Source organism: Epargyreus clarus, unplaced genomic scaffold, assembly GCF_041222505.1.
Source record: "Epargyreus clarus isolate Ecla_fem2 unplaced genomic scaffold, WU_Ecla_fem_2.2 ptg000007l, whole genome shotgun sequence".
In the NCBI taxonomy this organism is placed as follows: Eukaryota; Metazoa; Arthropoda; class Insecta; order Lepidoptera; family Hesperiidae; genus Epargyreus; species Epargyreus clarus.
In genome coordinates, this window is record NW_027332215.1 from 2,186,862 (window position 1) to 2,204,638 (window position 17,777).

A 17,777-nucleotide genomic window follows, 5' to 3' on the forward strand; every position below is an offset into this window, starting at 1 on the left:
AAGACAGTGTAAATTTTATTAATCTTAAAAATGTAATCTTAATAAAGTAGTAAAATGTAGGTACTTAAGTAGCTAACGATACTCAGCTAACAAGGTGGGAGAGAAAATCAGAGGGAAAGGGTGAGGATTCCGTAAAGATGCCGAGTTAAGACGTTTGAGTGCTATAAAAATAAAACAAGACGAAATTTTGTAGGTGTATGTAGTTTTAAATGGCACTATAATTTGGTATCTTGATCTAACGATGGAGACAGCAGGTGGATGGAAGTAACTATCTAACAAACACAGGTCCCAATATTAATAATCCTGCTCGATAGATTTATTTTACACTAGCAGAACTCGTGGCTTCGCCCGCGTACAAAAATAGAATATGACATACAAATAACTGTAATTGCAAATTTGTACCTCTAACCATTTTAACGATAAAGTAGCTTTAATATTTCATTTATAAAAGCTTTATTTCATAATTTTTTCGTCACTGTGTACCTAACTTTGTCAAGCTTTCTTCAGAAACATATACTAAAACTTGTTAAAATATTAGTTTCATGTAGGATACAATAATCATTCTTTACACTATTTTGTAGGACCCGTCCATGTTATTCTCTGATCCATAAAGTACTAACCACTATGCAAAAATCATAACTATCCCTTGGTATGTGAAAAACAAAACACAAACGTATTCATGGGAACCGTATGTCAACTGTTTGGTGGCAACCGTATGGCAAGTTGTTAACGCACTAAAACCCCCTCTCACAACTTTTGGTGCTTAGCTTAAGGTAAGCGGCCTCATGTACAGTGGTTTTTTTCAAGGTCGCTGGCTGGGCGGTTAGAGCTCCCAAAATTGCCGCAACCCCAGAAGTCCCCGTTTAGTCTCTTACTACAGGCAGGGTATACTCTAGCTCTGTTCTAGCCCAAAATTTTAATCTAAAGTCTATGTGTCTACAACTTCACCATCACTAATCCACGTATAACCACAAGTATACCCCACGGCAGGAACAAAATGTCGGCAAGCAATGTATCCAAGTGGTTGGGATGTAATCAGTATACCAAAATGCTCCATGTGAATAAAATCACGCATTATCATATATGACATTTGTACCCGTCCACGTTGTGGTGTAGTTGTGCTTACGTGTGAACAGACCTGTCGGAAATTTCGTTTCTAACTTCGAACCTAAAAGATTCACGTATAATACATATACCCTATAACAATTATTTTATCAAAACATTCCTATGTTGTATATGTATCAATAAATATTTCATCAGCTAATTTCTGAAAGCTAGTATTCAATACCAGCGGTCGGTAATCCGTGACCCTTGGGTGGAGTGTGGCCCGCGACTCTCCCTTGTGGCCCGCGGCGCGCACAAGCAGCAGTTTTTTAGTAACGCGCAGACGCGTTACTAAAAAACTGCTGTTGTGCACTTTAGCACGCGTAATACATTCCCATGTTAAAAACGTTATACGTTACGGCGGCCCGTAGAATATCGCCCTACACTAAACCTCTCTGCACTTTGTTCTTTATCCAGACACGCCATAAGAATTATAACTTCAATAAGGGTTTTTAAAGAAACTTTCTTTACTTATAGTACCCTGATGGGGTTGATTTGTACTCAACAGAGTAGCTAAAAATGCTGATACAGGTGTGTAAATAGAACGGCATACAGCGTACACCCTTTTATAGCCGTCTCAAGGGTTGATCTAATAAAAACAATGACTCAGATGCTACATTGTGTCTCATAATAATTTTCATAATATAATTTGGAAGGAAGCCTTCCAAATTTAACGGATTATAAAAAAAAGTTCCAACCCCTATTAAATGACCTTAAGGGTTGAATTTTCAAAAACGGTGAAATAAGTGTCCTATTATTTTCAATCAGAAAGCCAAGTATTAATTTTCATAGACTTAGCTTCATAATCGGCTTAGTTTTAAACAAACTTATTTACCCCTATTTTACCCACTTAGGGGTAGATTTTCCATAAATGGTGCAAAAAAATTCTATCATTCTCAAACAGAAAGCCAATTGCAAGTTTTTGCAGTCCTTGCTTCCAGATTAACGAATTTTGAAATAAAATTCCAACCCCCATTTAACGACCTTAAGGGATGATTTTCTAAAAACAATGAAAAAGGTATTTAATTATTTTCTATCGTAAACCCAAATACCGATTTTCATACAGTTTACATTAAAACTGGGGGACTTTCATACAAACTTACAACCCCTATTTAACCCCCTCAACGGTGGAATATCAAAAAATCCGTTCTTATTGCGGATCTACATCATAAAATAAATCTATATTCCAAAGATCTACAATTAATTAGAACATTTTATGGTTCTATCTTTTATAGTTCAGACAGCGTACGCAAAATAAGTAACTTTTCTGAAATATCTTACGGAACCCTATTTTTTTCCAAAATAAAATATAGCCTATGTTACTCGTCGATAATGTAGCTTTCGAATGGTGAAAGAATTTTTAAAATCAGTCCAGTAGTTTCGGAGCCTATTTATTACAAACAAACAAACAAACAAAAAATCAAACCTTTCCTCTTTATAATATTAGTATAGATGGTAATGCGATAACGGAATTTAGAAAAAACTAAAAGTATTATTCTTGTATCTGGCTACTAATTGCACCAACTGCCAAAAAATAAAAGCGGTGACAGTACAATGACGAACAAGCTATTATTTTTTTTTATTGTCCAAAATTCAATGCGATCCTACGTCAGTAGGATAATACATATATGATGATTGCGATAGTTAATGCTCTTTGTAAATGTTTTCGGGCTATTTATTACTATTTCGATACCGCTATAATATTGATATTATGGCGCTATTAATTATGCACACTTACCTACCTACCCACCCGAGGTCGGCCACAGATGCGCCGCTACTCCTGAGGACTAAGCTGGAACGCCTCGGAAAAGTTTGTCACCCTTACCCTTCAAACCAGAACACAGCAGCGTTTAACACTACTGTTATGAGGCAGAAATAGGTGTGGCGGTGGTGCCGCCGGAGTCGAACTACAAAAAGTTTAAAGGGCACAACTGCACTGCTGATGAAAGTCTACGCAAAGCGATACCCATTTATATTTTATTAATGTACACGTATTAGGAGTGTATAAATGGCGATACCTCAATCGCCGCCATCCGGTTCATGAATTTTTCATTCGGGTTCATCTAGCACTATGTGAAGGTAAATCATTTTTACATGTAACGCGTTTAATATGATACAGATAAAAAAAAATTAAGCATTCCTGAACGCCAGTCTCTTGTACAGATTTATAAAACAACCCGCTCTAAGGGCAATTCAAGCGCAATTAGTTCTAAAGTCAAATTTTTTGTAAATAATGGTGGCAATACCTGGACAACTTGAACAGATAGGAGGAGCTAAAGTCGTAGATGTAGAAGCTGTGTTAGAGGAAGTTTAACAAGATCCATCCACTTCAGTAAGAATGGTTGAAAGTTGGACTGCAATACCAAAATCCACAGATCATAAACTTTTAAGTGATAACCAATTTCATCCTTACCAAATCCCAATTAGCCCAAACTTTATAAGAAAGAGTTTATCCGCCGAGGATAACATTTTCCACAGAAATGTTAGGAAGGCATGAATCAGACCAAAAGTTTTTAAATAAAATAATCTGGAGTGACGAGCTATCGTTTAGGCATGATGGTTATCATATTTCCACAACCTTCATAGTTGACACACATTCAATCCTCATGATAAGAGAGAACATGGTTCGCAGTATCATTTCAAAATAAATCTATGGAGTGGTATTCTTAATAGCCAAACAATGGTATCTGTAGAGTTGCCGTAAACATTAAATATGCAAATATATATGTAGAATTCCTCCAGGAACAGCTTCCAATTCTTTGGATACAGAGAAAACCTATTAAGCGTATGGGAACACCATCTAACAACACCTACGAGTCTCTTGTACAGTTTTATAAAACAAACAGAGGGTAATACAAGCGCGATTAGTTCTAAAGTCCAATTCTTGGTTTTCAAAGGCCGCATAGCTGGACAACTTGGACAGATAGGCCGACCTAAGGTCGTAGATGTAGAAGTTGTGCTAGAGGAAGTGGAACATGATTCATCCATTTCAATAAGAATGATAAAAAACTTGGACTGCGATACCAAAATCTACAGTCTACAAAGTTTTAAGCGCTAACCAATTTCATCCTTACCATATTCAATGTCTCCAAACTTTACAATAGTCTCTACATTGCGCGAGGGTAACATTTTGCAGAGAAAAAATAATCTAGAGTGACGAATCATCGCTTAGGCGTTAGATTATTATAATTTCCAAATCATGTTCATAGTTGTCAGACGGTCAATCTTCATGACAAGATAGAACATCGCTCTCAATATCAATTCAAAATAAATCTATGGAGCGAGATTCTTAATGGCCAAACATTGGGGCCTGTAGAGTTGCCGTCAACATTAAATTCAGAAATACATTTACAGGAACAGCTTAAAATTATTTTAATAAGATTAATGAAACACCATCCGACAACACTGCCGCCGCAATTAGAAAAGGCACAACTAACATTTTGCAAATGTTGAGAAAATCGAGATTAATTTTTTTTTTAATTTTGTTAAAAAAAAGTGTTTTTTTCTGAATTGTGTAAAAGTTAAAAGACGCGTTAATTAAGTATGCGTACAACGAAAGTTATATAATATTTTTAATTTTAATGGATATACTTATAATTAGCATATTTATTTTTAACTTAAAATAAAAATAAACATTAAAAGAGCAATATTACGTTTAATAGGCACATATAACCAAATATGCCTTTTAATTGTAAAAGAACTGGGTAAAAATTTAAAATGTTACGATGAAAAGGAACTTTTACTCGATTGTGCCTTTTCACTGTAAATAATTAGAATAAATACATATAGTAAATATTAGGATTACTTCGTAATATTTATATTTTATACTTTTTGATGTGTATTTTATTTTGTTCCTGCAGTGGTATTGTATAATATATAATATGCTGATAATGTATAATTGTTAGAAATAAATAATAGGGGTAAATAGAAAGGGCATAACTGCCAGTTGTGACTTTTCTTTCTAAATTAATTGCTAAAGTGTTGGTAGAAAAAAATAAGCACAATTGCCACATAAGCCTTTTATATTTAACGTACGTCAGTTATGCCTGTTCAATTAAATATATTAAAAATGAAAAGGTGAAATAACAGTCATATCTCATAATATGCCTTTTATTGTAATAAAACTTAAAAAATGGTGCAGTTGTGCCCTTTAAGCTTATACTATCTCGGTTAATTTTGTAGCTAAAAACCCACAATAAATCAGGCAGATAGGCCTTTTTTTCCTAATTCCGAATATATGTATATATATAACTCAATTTACCAAAAAATGTCAGTTGTGCCTTTTTTCGGTAACACGGCAGAACACCTATGAGTCACTTGTACAGTCTTATAATACAAGGGTTCTGAAATTGACACCAAATTCCGTGGTATTTACAAAAAACGGCTTTTATAAACTATTTACGAAATCATTTTCACTCTATTGTCAAATGGCTATCGTAATAATATTATGTGTATGGTTTTTTAAATAATCGCATACTTGTGCATTAGTGCCTACATCAAACGTATGCTTCATACATTTTGGGCCTTTTGCACGTGAATGTAACCATTTCTTAAATAGTGATTTTTTCAATAAATTTGCATGTATGTGATTGTGTTTCGATGAAACCATCATATTGATTATATATGGATTCGATAACAATTAAATATTGTGCTTATTTCTTAACAGATTTTGGGCTGTCCCTTAAACCGAGGTAGGTAGGTATACCACGGAATAGCAATTTCATAGACTTGTTTTTAATTTCAATTTTTGGAGTGGTTTTTATGAATAAGCACGTCTTTCTTCAGATTTGACAAATTTAATACTCAATTAATATCGAAATCATTTTCCGAGGTACTGCATTGCCTAATTATATAATATCAAAGATGACCTATTTATGTACTTTCCTAATTTCTTCTATGGGACAACTAAGGGGAGAAAATGAATATCATCCAGATATCGATGTAATATTGAACAAGTATTGTATATAACGGAGTAACAGTTTAAAAGGGCGTGACGTCAGCACCGCTGACGTCATAATTATTGTTATGATGTTGATGAATGACTCGATGAAACCTTCGAAAGCAAACCACACGAGAATTGTTGAGCTTCGTTTATTCTTCGGGCAGCATAACGACGTCCTAAGGAGGTCCGCACTGTTCCACAGCTCGAGCAGTAATGTCCCGATGTCGCCAGTACGGCCCTTTTTATAGGACCGGCGCACGTGCACTTGTTTTCCTATTGAAGATTCAGGTAGTTTTACCTCAGGTGTTTAATCATTTCATTTTATAATAGGAGAACTGCCGTATTTGCTCCGACACGGCCATTCTGACAGGCGGCGCGTGCTCTGCGCCTGCCTGCGTTGTGAAGTTCAAACTCTGTAAGAAAATAATTTCTTTGAGGCAGGTATCTGTAAGCAACACATGTTGCCATTACAGGTTACAGATGGTGTTATAAAAGCGGCACATTAAGACATTTCCCATGCACCTGTCTTGTAAATAAATATGGGTCGTTTTTATGAGTTCTATCCACAGAACTGTCATAATGTTTAGGTTATTTAAAGTTTCTCGGCGATCTGTGGTGAATACGTGTCTACCACGGCTCCACAAGGGGTCCCAATGGTATCTCATGGTTCCTTTGTGGATACATCATGGACCCATGGTTAGCACAGGGGTAACGCGTGGATAGCTCAGAGGTATCACTCTCCAGATTATGGTGTGTACGTGTCTGGTCACGGTTATACCCGGCTATCCATCAGTGTCTCAAGGTTCTCTTGTGGATACATCAAGGACCCGCGGTATAGCTCAGGGGTAACACATGACGAGCTCAGAGGTACCACTCTCAAGACGGTGTGACGCGGCATTGAAAACCCATATTTTAGCACAAGCGTAGCACATGACTAATTCAGAGATAACACTTTCGTAGATATTCAGAGAAAGCAAATAAATTGTTTTCGACTCACACTTTGTTCAGATGACGAATGCTTCTTGTCGTGGACCACCGACTACGTGCTTCCTCGACCATTCACTTGTAGTAGGTATTCTTTAATCCGTTGATGAGGGCTCCTTGTCGTGGACCACTTGAATTACGTGCTTCCTTCACCATTTACTTGTAGTAGGTATCTGTAAGCAAATTTCAATAAATCGTTAGAACACGAAAGCAAAAACTTTTTTTTTTTGTTTTTTTTTCTTTTTTCTTTTCTTCTCTTTTCTTTTCAAAGCTGTTATTACTGGTGACTATCTCCGACTCGGCCATCGTGACGAGTCACACGTCCTCGTGTGCTGTTCCTGTAAGTCAGATAAACAAACCGAATATTAAAATTTCTACTCGGCTAATCCTGATTAACTCGTATTAAGATTATTCGCTACCGAACACTACGGTATCGTATCTCTACATTGGAAACACCTTTATTGAACAGTTACACCAGTATCTCCATTGAGTAAAGTGTAAACTATCAAAATTGATTTAGAAATATGATAACCTTCACAAAAAAATTACAAGAAATAGAGTGTACCCGCAAGTTCATTCAAACACTAAATAATTCTCATTAAATAGTGATCACATTTTAGTGGCTTAATTCTTGAACTGTGAAGTACCCCAAGTACGTTAATCTTTTAAGAGCCCAAAGTCACTTACCGAAAATGCACTTACTAACTCACCGCCTTGGTTTTACCACAGTCAAAAAGTATCCTGCCTTATGGCCACCCGTATCATAGGCCACCCATTCCGTTTGCGGTCAACACAAGTCCAGTGTACTTACAATAACACCAATAAGCAGCTATAGTAGTTTCTTATCATGTGAACACTCAAACATTAGGTGAACATTATAAAATTGAACCAATAGACCACACAAGTATCAAACGTGTCGCCCGTATGCAACAATGAAGCTGATCATAGGTCACTTTTCTGGGACGCCCTCTATCGATGTGCCAGGTAGTAGATGTGAAGTGCCTATTGTAATAGCACCTCGCAATGTGGTGCTATCTGGTGATGATCCTGGTATGACAGGTGGAAGGATGCCGCAGCTGATGAGGATGTAGGCGAGATTGGAGCTTGTTCCGATCCCAATTCTGATAACGGAGTAACAGTTTAAAAGGGCGTGACGTCAGCACCGCTGACGTCATAATTATTGTTATGATGTTGATGAATGACTCGAAGAAACCTTCGAAAGCAAACCACACGAGAATTGTTGAGCTTCGTTTATTCTTCGGGCAGCATAACGACGTCCTAAGGAGGTCCGCACTGTTCCACAGCTCGAGCAGTAATGTCCCGATGTCGCCAGTACGGCCCTTTTTATAGGACCGGCGCACGTGCACTTGTTTTCCTATTGAAGATGCAGGTAGTTTTACCTCAGGTGTTTAATCATTTCATTTTATAATAGGAGAACTGCCGTATTTGCTCCGACATATATTACTATGTACATATTTCAATAAATATTCTTTCTGTCTCCAAATTGTGTAAAAGTTTTTTTTTTTAATAATCGGAATTTGCAAATGTGATTTCTAGTTATGAAACGCTATTCCGATGTATATAACTCGGAATTAGGTTATATGGGCACATTAATCCGCGGCATAACCGCAAAATACTATACAGGGCGTTTAAAGTTTTCATTGGTTTTTCATTGTTTGTATCAGTAATTCGCTTTATCCTAATTAATGAAGAATTAACATTGTTATACAATTTTTAATGGATATTTAAATAAGAAGTAGAACATTTTACGACGTTTTCATTTGATTAAAGTACTCAAAACGAAATAATTCTATAAACCGCGTGACGATATTCCATATTATTATTATTTTTGGTGTACGATAATAAACCCTAGTATAAAGTACACGAAAAAGGATGTCCAAAATTCTATTGCAGATAACCGAATTGACTGCAGTTTTAAAAAAATACATGAAATACATTAGCTAAATTAATCAGTCAAGAAACTATACCGTAAAAAAGTTTTATTTCGGCAGATTTCCTTTAGTCATAGCTAAGAGTACTTTTGATAAAGCTACTCTTTAAATAATAAAAAAATAATCGAAATTGAAGCTAAATTCAATAAATAACATTTATTTTTATACACCATGTAGCAGTCGTTTTATCTCTTTCACTCCCTTATTTTGCATACTCAGGATTAGGAACCAAATACATCGGAATTAGGGTTTTCTGATTTGGTTCATATTTATTTTAAATACACATTGAAATCAATATTTAATCGTAAAACGTCGAGTCTATTATATGCTTTTATTAAAGCTTCTGATAAAATTATCTAATTCCTTATTAAGCCGTAGTAAATGCTTAATATCTGACGCTCTTTCTAGTTTTGGTGAAAATACCGCGGAAATAGGTGACTTTACCTTAGTTTTAAAGTCCAATTCTTGGTTTTCAAAGATCGCATACCTGGAAAGCGTGAACAAAGACAAACTAAAGTCGATGTAGAAACTGTGTTAGAGGAAATGGAACAAGATTCATCCACTTCAGTAAGAATGATTGAAAGGCGGTCTGCAATACCAAAATCTACAGCTCACAAAGTTTTAAGAGATAACTAATTTCATCCTTACCATATCCAATGTGTCCAAATTTTACAAAAGAGAGATTAACGGGCGAGGGTAACGTTTTGCAGGGAAATGTTACAAAGGCATGAATAAGACCCATATAATACATCGTTTAGGCGTGGTGATTATCATAATTTCCACAACCTTTATAGTTGGCAAACGGTCGATCCTCATTATAAGCGAGAACATCGTTCAGTATCAGTTCTATGAAATATCATAGATTTATTTTGAACTGATACTGCGGTACTGGTACTGCGGCCATTAAGAATCCCATTGGATTCTTAATGGTCTAACCTGTAGAGTTGCCGTCAACATTAAATTTGCAAATATATAAAGAATTTCTCGAGAAACGGCTGACAACTTTTTTGAGGATATAAATTTTAATCTTCGGCGTAGCTTATGGCTTCTAAAGGATAGCTGCCCGGCTAACAATGGGCGTCAAAGTGAGATCTTATTTGGACAGAAATTACCCTCCCGATGCGTTTGACGATCAGGGCCAATCACATGGCCCACTCGGTTATCTGACCGTAATCCTTTGGATTATTCTTACTGGGGCTGTCTTAAAGAAAAGTTTATTCGAAGCCTGTTCTTAGTCAACAACATTTACGGGAATAAATTAATGAATATACTGCTGAGATAGCCCTATTAAGGTCTAATTGTCTAAAAGCGCCTTATCTGAAAAAATGCAGCGCGTGGCCAGCAATATCGCCCGATTTAACTATCCCAGACTTCTTTCTTTGAGACTACTTGAAGTCACGGGTCAATCGCTTCTCTTTTAAAAAGAATATTCGACTGGAATACGAAATGTTATCGGCGGAAATCGTAAGGAAAATCGTGGAAAATATGATAAACCGGTCGCAATATTGTGTCAACGCTGCTGACAAACACTTCACAGATGTCATCTTTTCTAAAAAGCGAAAAGAAAATACATCCAAGTAAAGATTTCCGTTAGGCAAAATCACTTTATTAATCAGTACAAAAGTTATTCAAAAACAAATTTGGATGATTAATTTTGCACCACCTTATATATAGAACTTCATTTCCTTGCTTTACACCACAATCAGTATTAGTATTGTTTCAGTGTGCTAAAGATTACACAATGGTTAATCCGCACGCAAACAAAGGTTACATACATAGCTTTTAGAATTAATCGGCTTATGCTTTCAGGCCAAGCAAAGTGCCACGCTTCAAAGCCTACACGCCTAACAGGGCTGATGCTAAGCTTAAGTAAACTGATTGCATTCATACGGCAGTGCAATCTTGTAATTGGCCAAAGACAGTTATGATCATTTCCTTCGATTACTTATATGTAGTTATACAACACGATTATACGAAGTTATTATACATATTAACATCGTGAAGGGACTTGTTTGACTGAGAGATCTTAAAAAAACTCGAAGGTATGTGAAGTCGATCAATACGTACCCGGCTGGCGCGCTGGACTATGGCTTAATTTTTCTGATTCCGAGAGGAAACCCGTGCCCAACTGTGAGACAGTAATGTGTTGACCAAAACATTTCTACGCAAACACGTATTTAAAAGGATGCACTCCAAAGTGTCCAGATAATATATAGGTAGGTAGTTTGATTAAATAGAAAGACTATGTAATGCAATTCCACGATATTACCTCTCAAGTTTAGTTTCCGAGACTTGAGAGATCCTGTAATCCGAGAGCCTCTATTTTTAGAAGCTGCCTGGGAACTAATGTAATTAAATGTTTATACTAAGAAACCGCGGTAAAGGAATCTCACATCCCCATGATGAAAATATAAGAAACTTCCATTTAGTTCCGTTTTGCTGGACTGCCAAGAAACAGTTATATTTCCCGCGTCTTATATAACGTTTGTCTTTTTCTTTATTACTTCAAATATTCCAAACGTCTACATGGGTTCCGATAGATAAGCTATCAGTTATATATCAGTTACATTCGTATTAAGTACCCCAGTATCTTTAGAAAAAAAAAATTAAAGAAGTAACCAAACCTTTTAAGTAGGGTAACGGAATAAAAAAAATAAAGGGGGGATTAGGTACAATAATGTACATAAAACAGTATGTATACAAATAAAACAGTAAGATGACTGACTGACTAAATTCTTAATTGACGGTGCCAAAAATTAATGCACAACCAAAAACACTGAACCTAGAAATCTGAAATTTTGCACATAGGTTCTTAATATTAGATAAGCACTAATTAATAATATAATAATAAAAATAATTTAGAAAATTGAAATGGGGATTAAAAGTTATATTATTATTGATTTGCATTTTCTATGTTTAACATCAAATTTATTAAAAAATGAGGTTCTGTTTCTTGTCTAATAAATTCACGAATTTTAAGACTAACTGCCCAATAACTATCATCGCTTGAACAACTTTAGCCTCTCGATGGGGGTTAATTTAACTGTTTATTGCTAACTTAGTTAATTTAGTTGCTTACGCGTTAACACAGGCGCGCAAACAACAAACTGATGATAAATTTCTTGAATACATTCAAACCATTCGCTGGCCGCTCAAACAGTAATTTGGAAACGGATCGGCAGCAGCTTGAGAAACTCAGTAGCTTAAGTGACTAGAATAGCGTACACAATTATCGCTGAGGCGATAATAGCCAATGATCGATCCGTTTCATTAATTAATATCAATAAAACTGATACATGCAAAATCATGTTTTCCTTATGGTCGAATTTCAACCACTGGACAAACTAATACACACTGTACAAAGTTATCTATCAACAATCTAAATAGATAGACTTTGAGGAACATCCTTCGTAACTTGACGGCGCCTGAGGCATGTTCGTAAGTTCCTGGGCTTTGTAAACTATCCGTGTGCAGGATATTAACTCGGCAAACACTCGCCGAGTTAACATGCCTTACTAAGAACGAGGATGGTTTAAACACTGAACGTTATCGGACATTGAGCAAAGGAGATGTTTCATTTTCGGCCATCTCATGTACACTATATCTAAAAAACATGATTAATTTGTATAATTGAAGAAAAATATACATATATTTTGATAACCTTAAGTATTCCTGTTTAAAAATATTTAAAATAAGCATTCCTCATTGAAATATTAAATATGGCGGAATACTGTCATGTCAAGTTTTAAAAACTGTCGATGTCGGTCAGGGACCCTATGTGTACTCCACACATAGGTTACTATACTCTTTGGATGTCGGTAATTCTGTATTTCGCTGTTTTTGTCGTAAAGTTATTGTTACCTTAGTTCTTTACAACCTGGCTTTTGTTTTGGGTATCCCGTTATTATTTCTGAATTTAATTAATTATTTATAATAATTATAACAAAACCACCTTTTAAATAGTATCTGGTTTTATAGATGTAAGTGACATGTCAAATTAAAAAAGAAGAAGTTGTCAATTTGATATGTGTAAAGTGGATATATACATATTATATAATAATAGTGGACTCCAATGTAAACGTTGAATCAATATGTACTGGTGAGAAGATTCAATTTTAATCCTGAATATGTTTTCTGCTCTGTGCTGCTTACGATTTTGGACTGATTCTACCTCACTTGTACCCAGCTTATGTTTTATGGACTCTTGAGATTTTCGTGCGATGGCTGTGGATTGCGTTGACAAGGATTCAACATCATCAGGTAAATTATACATCTGTTAGTTGTATTAATCGTGAAATAATCGTTAATAATTTTAAACTAGAGAAGCTAATCTTTTTACATTTCTCTTTTTTTAGATAATTGCATTAGCAAGGCAAGGACATTCTTGGGATGACAAAATAATCAGTTATTATTGCAACTGCATCGCTGGGCAACGAACCGTACTCGTAGGTAGTTGCGCTCACATTATGACCATTGTTTGATGTTTGGGCTGAGCTCGTCACAAGATATTACAGAACCTGCTACATGATTGGATGAAAATATGGATAAGGGAAGATATTGAAAATGAATAAATAATGTATCTAAGTGAAGAATAAGTAAAATATTATCAAATGTGTACTTAAAGTTGTTTTATTTACACACTTAAATGTTTTAACTGAAATAAATTGGTATAGAAGTACATATTTTGGTATGTTTGTTTTTAGTCAAGATTTATGAAAGTAAATATAATTAATGTTTATCAAATATAGGCATTGTTTCTCAATACATACAATATCTACAATATTTATATATCTACGCCCATTCGCGTAAAAAATATATAAAAACGTATATAATGTATGTAGTCAAGTTAAAATAGAATGACAGATGACATTATTACGGTAATCACTACCGCCATGATGTTTTTCCACTGTTGTGTTGCAAGTTTAAGTGTAAATTATTGTTTTTTAACAATTAAACGAACATGATTTGAAGAAAATAAACCCCTACGAATTGTTCTTTGCATGTTTTCTTAGTATTTAGTATAGTGTACAAAAGGTGGCCGGGAACCCATACATTTTGAAACATCTCCTTTAGTTTTACCACTTCTTAGCCGCATGACGGAGCGGTCACCATACCGGTTTGACAACAGATTTGTTTTACTGTTCGATCCCCGGCCAGCCTGAACACTGAATGAAGAAATTAGATTTCTATTCTGGGTTTGGGTGTTCGTCTGTGTGTGTATCCATAGCCTGTACGCCATAGGGAAGGGAATCGGGTAATATATGAAATTTGAGCGATACTCCGTCCACACGTTTGCAAATCTACACAAACCAAGTCAAATGCTTTATCCACAAGTTAGGACTTGTGAGGATTCTGCAAGCGTTCAGATGCGGCATAATGCAAATAGTAAAAATGTATATCAACTCTGATGCACAAAGTGACTCTACTCGAATACGATAATTATCTACAAGAAGTGAAACATCCACGTTCCAGGTGGGCTGCTAGGAGACGGATGTGAGTGCTCCTATGTTTCTTTAAATTTGAAAGCCATCTGTTCCATTCGGTATTTTTATCCGCCAGCCAGCATGGAACCTCAAGTGTCTGGTGAGTAGCAATCTAGCGGAAAACTATACATATAAAAGAAAGAAGGATATTATATTGCTTTAGAGAATAACGTGTCATAGAATGGATTGTCAGAGAAATTAAAGAATGGAGTTGTTATTGAATCTTTTATTGTATTAAATAGTCCTTCAGGAATAATGAGTCTATATTTGTTTACTGTATATCTCCAGAGACAGTATTATTCTCTACATCACAGTGATTAGAGTATCATAAGGCCGCGATTTGATGAGGTATTACTAATGAAATTTCTCTTGAAATTTTACTGCTCGCTGGACATACAAGAGTAAAAGCAAATTCTGATATACCTGCTCGTTTCACTTGTGAACAATGACGAACGTAAGCCTGTAAAACCCGCCTTGGTTTGACTGCACTTCAATAATAGTATTAAGCGCTATTGTGTTCTCTGTAGTCGGACATTATGATAAAGCTAGGGCCGGATTTAAGGGAGGGCAACCGGGGCGGCAGCCCCGGGGCCTCCACAAAAGAGGGGCCTCCACAATAGAGACGTCGGATTTTTTTATTTTAATTCCGACTAGTAAACACTAGTAAAAGAAAATATATCAGTATATCTTTTTGTTTAATATTTTTTTCGCTGTTTTACCTTTATCTACAGTACTTTGTACAAACATGAATACTAGAAGAATCTACCTGCGTTTGACAATAAAATATTTATTGAAAAACGCAACAGGTTTATTTTTCATTTTATTCGGAAAATAATTTGGGGCCAGGGGGCCTCCACTCCTTTGTTGCCCCAAGGCCTCTAGGCCTCTAGAATAAATCCGGCCCTGGATAAAGCCCATAATTTAATGTAGAAAGCGTCTTTAGTATATTTGTCCTATCCTGAGGTATTCTTAGGGTTGTACTTTTTTATTTACTCATCAATTTGAAGTGTTTTTCCGTACAGTGTCCTTTTTCACTCAGACTAGTCCTAATTACGCGTTCGTTACAGATGGGCTGACAGCAATCGCTATGCATGTTACAACAGAAGTTATTATTCCGCTGAAATATCTGGAAGTAAATGAAGTTGAAAAATCCCATATTTTATGAGTTGGACACCGGCTTATTTTATACCATTCGGTAAAGAGTTTTAGTAGAAAGAAGTTAATGATAATTATCTTCACTGTAAGCTTTTATTAATATACGATGTATTATGCAAGCATTTCAATACTTTTTATTTATTATTATTTGATGTTAAGACAAGTCGATTTAAATGCTGGTGAGTAGTAGTCTAGCGGGAAACTACTCGTATATAAAAATAAAGAAGGATTCTGTGTTTGTTTTAAAAGGGGTTGAATTTAGATTTAGGGTGACCAACCATCACTACGATTTCAGGAGGGGTTCGATTTTTGGACGCATTGTAATAACGAAATAATGACGGTCAGTTAGTTGGTGTAAGAATTCATAAAATACGAGAATGATTTTGGTTGAAAGTATTAAAATACCTTTAACTATGTCCAGTATTTGTATGACGTGAGAATAGAGGTGTTTATATTTATTTTCAAAGTAATGTAAAAGACAATTTAATTTAAAAGATGTTATTTTTAACGTAACAAAAAATGTCTAACGTTATCCTAACATAGAAGGAGTACTTCTCCGTCTACTGCTCATGTTTATTTGAATTTGTAAAACTAATTAACGTTTTAAATTTTCAAATTAGCCAACGTTCACTCAGGGATAGAAAACTATGCCAAAAATAGTCTAAAACTTTTTGTCTTCTACAAATGAGTGTTCTCAAAAGATACTCTACCACGCTACCCCAATGGGGAGTTATTTACGACTTTGGCGTAAACAGTTAGTGTGTTTTTTCTATCGCGCTTTTACGCCAGCTCGCGTTTGCATACGCACACTTAAATTACCCCACTGCAGTCCCTTTGTGATCAAAGTGTATATGAAACAATATGATGCAAATGGCACGTGAGCGGGCGGGACGGGCGTACTGGCGTTTGTAAATACGCACGACGAAGGGTGCGTTGCATCGAAATACTGTTTGAAATTTGCATTGAATTTTATTATAACTTTGACATTGACTTTGATCGCGATGGTATATAACAATTCTGTGTTGCACCAATTTATTTGTCATTGAAGTCATATGTGTTGCTGGCACCACTTTAGTCGACGTTGACAGGTATGGAAATTGACAAAAATAATAACTCTGATCGAGTGGTTAATGTTAAATGTTAATTATGACGTAATTTGAACCTTAGCTAAAATGATGCAAGTATTTAATTATTTAACCCTGGATTTGACGGCTGGTTAGGTTTTTATAAAAGTAAAATTACACGATGCTATCCTAAGGGTGGGATGCATCGTAAGCCCGTTTAAAGTTTGCGTTAAAGTTAAATATAACAGTAACTTTGACGGCAGCGAATGTAACAATTCTGTGTTGCACCGATTTAATTGTCATTCATGTCATTTGTGTCGCTGTCGACTGTTTAGTCGACGTTGACAAATATAAAAACTTTAACCGATCGAAATCGAGCGGTTAATGTTAAGTGTTAGTACGTAGTACGTACAACTAATTATTTTATAACAATGGATTTGACGGTTGGTTAGGCTTTTGTAAACGTTAAAGTTACATGATGTAACCAACCCAAAAGTGGAATCCGCCATGTAACAAAACCCAGCCTGTTTTCAAATCTATAGCTAAATAATTCATGGGTTGCACTATTTTAGTTAAGTACTGTAAATATGACTTAATATCTATCACTTAACGTTAACCGGTCGATTTCAGTTGGTTAAAGTTGTTGTTTGTATCAACTTCGGAATCTGTTAACGTCGACTGAAAAAGAGAATGAAACGGTGCAAGCCACTCTTAAAATATCCTTAAAACAGTGAATTACAAAATAAATGAATAAATATATACAAAGACAAATAATAGAGTCTAGATCAAGATGTAAGCATTCGAGGAACAAAACAGGACGCAAAGCAGGTATAAGCTGTTTTTATGACAAAGTCAGCAGAGCCTTTTGAAACACGAGGGGCAAAGCGCTGCCCCATTAACATTGAACTTGAGCGTCCTACGTTACGATAAGATGCAAATGGCATGAATGCGGTCGAGACTGGAGGCCTGGAGGAGGGAGAACATGCGCGTAATAGTTTCCTCAAAAGTAGTGAATAGCAAAAGTAATGAATAAATATAAACAAAGATAAATTCTACACACAAGGTCAAGAAGTAATATTGTGATTAAGCATTT

The 17,777-nt window shown here is 35.5% G+C and overlaps 1 long non-coding RNA gene across 1 annotated transcript; it reads left to right on the forward strand.

Annotated features, from left to right (window-relative positions):
- Positions 1 to 13,165: 13,165 nt before the first annotated feature.
- On the forward strand, positions 13,166 to 13,599 carry LOC140743079 (uncharacterized). The gene is made up of 2 exons (XR_012102367.1): positions 13,166 to 13,242; positions 13,338 to 13,599. It is a non-coding gene; the product is annotated as an uncharacterized LOC140743079 (long non-coding RNA).
- Positions 13,600 to 17,777: the final 4,178 nt, after the last annotated feature.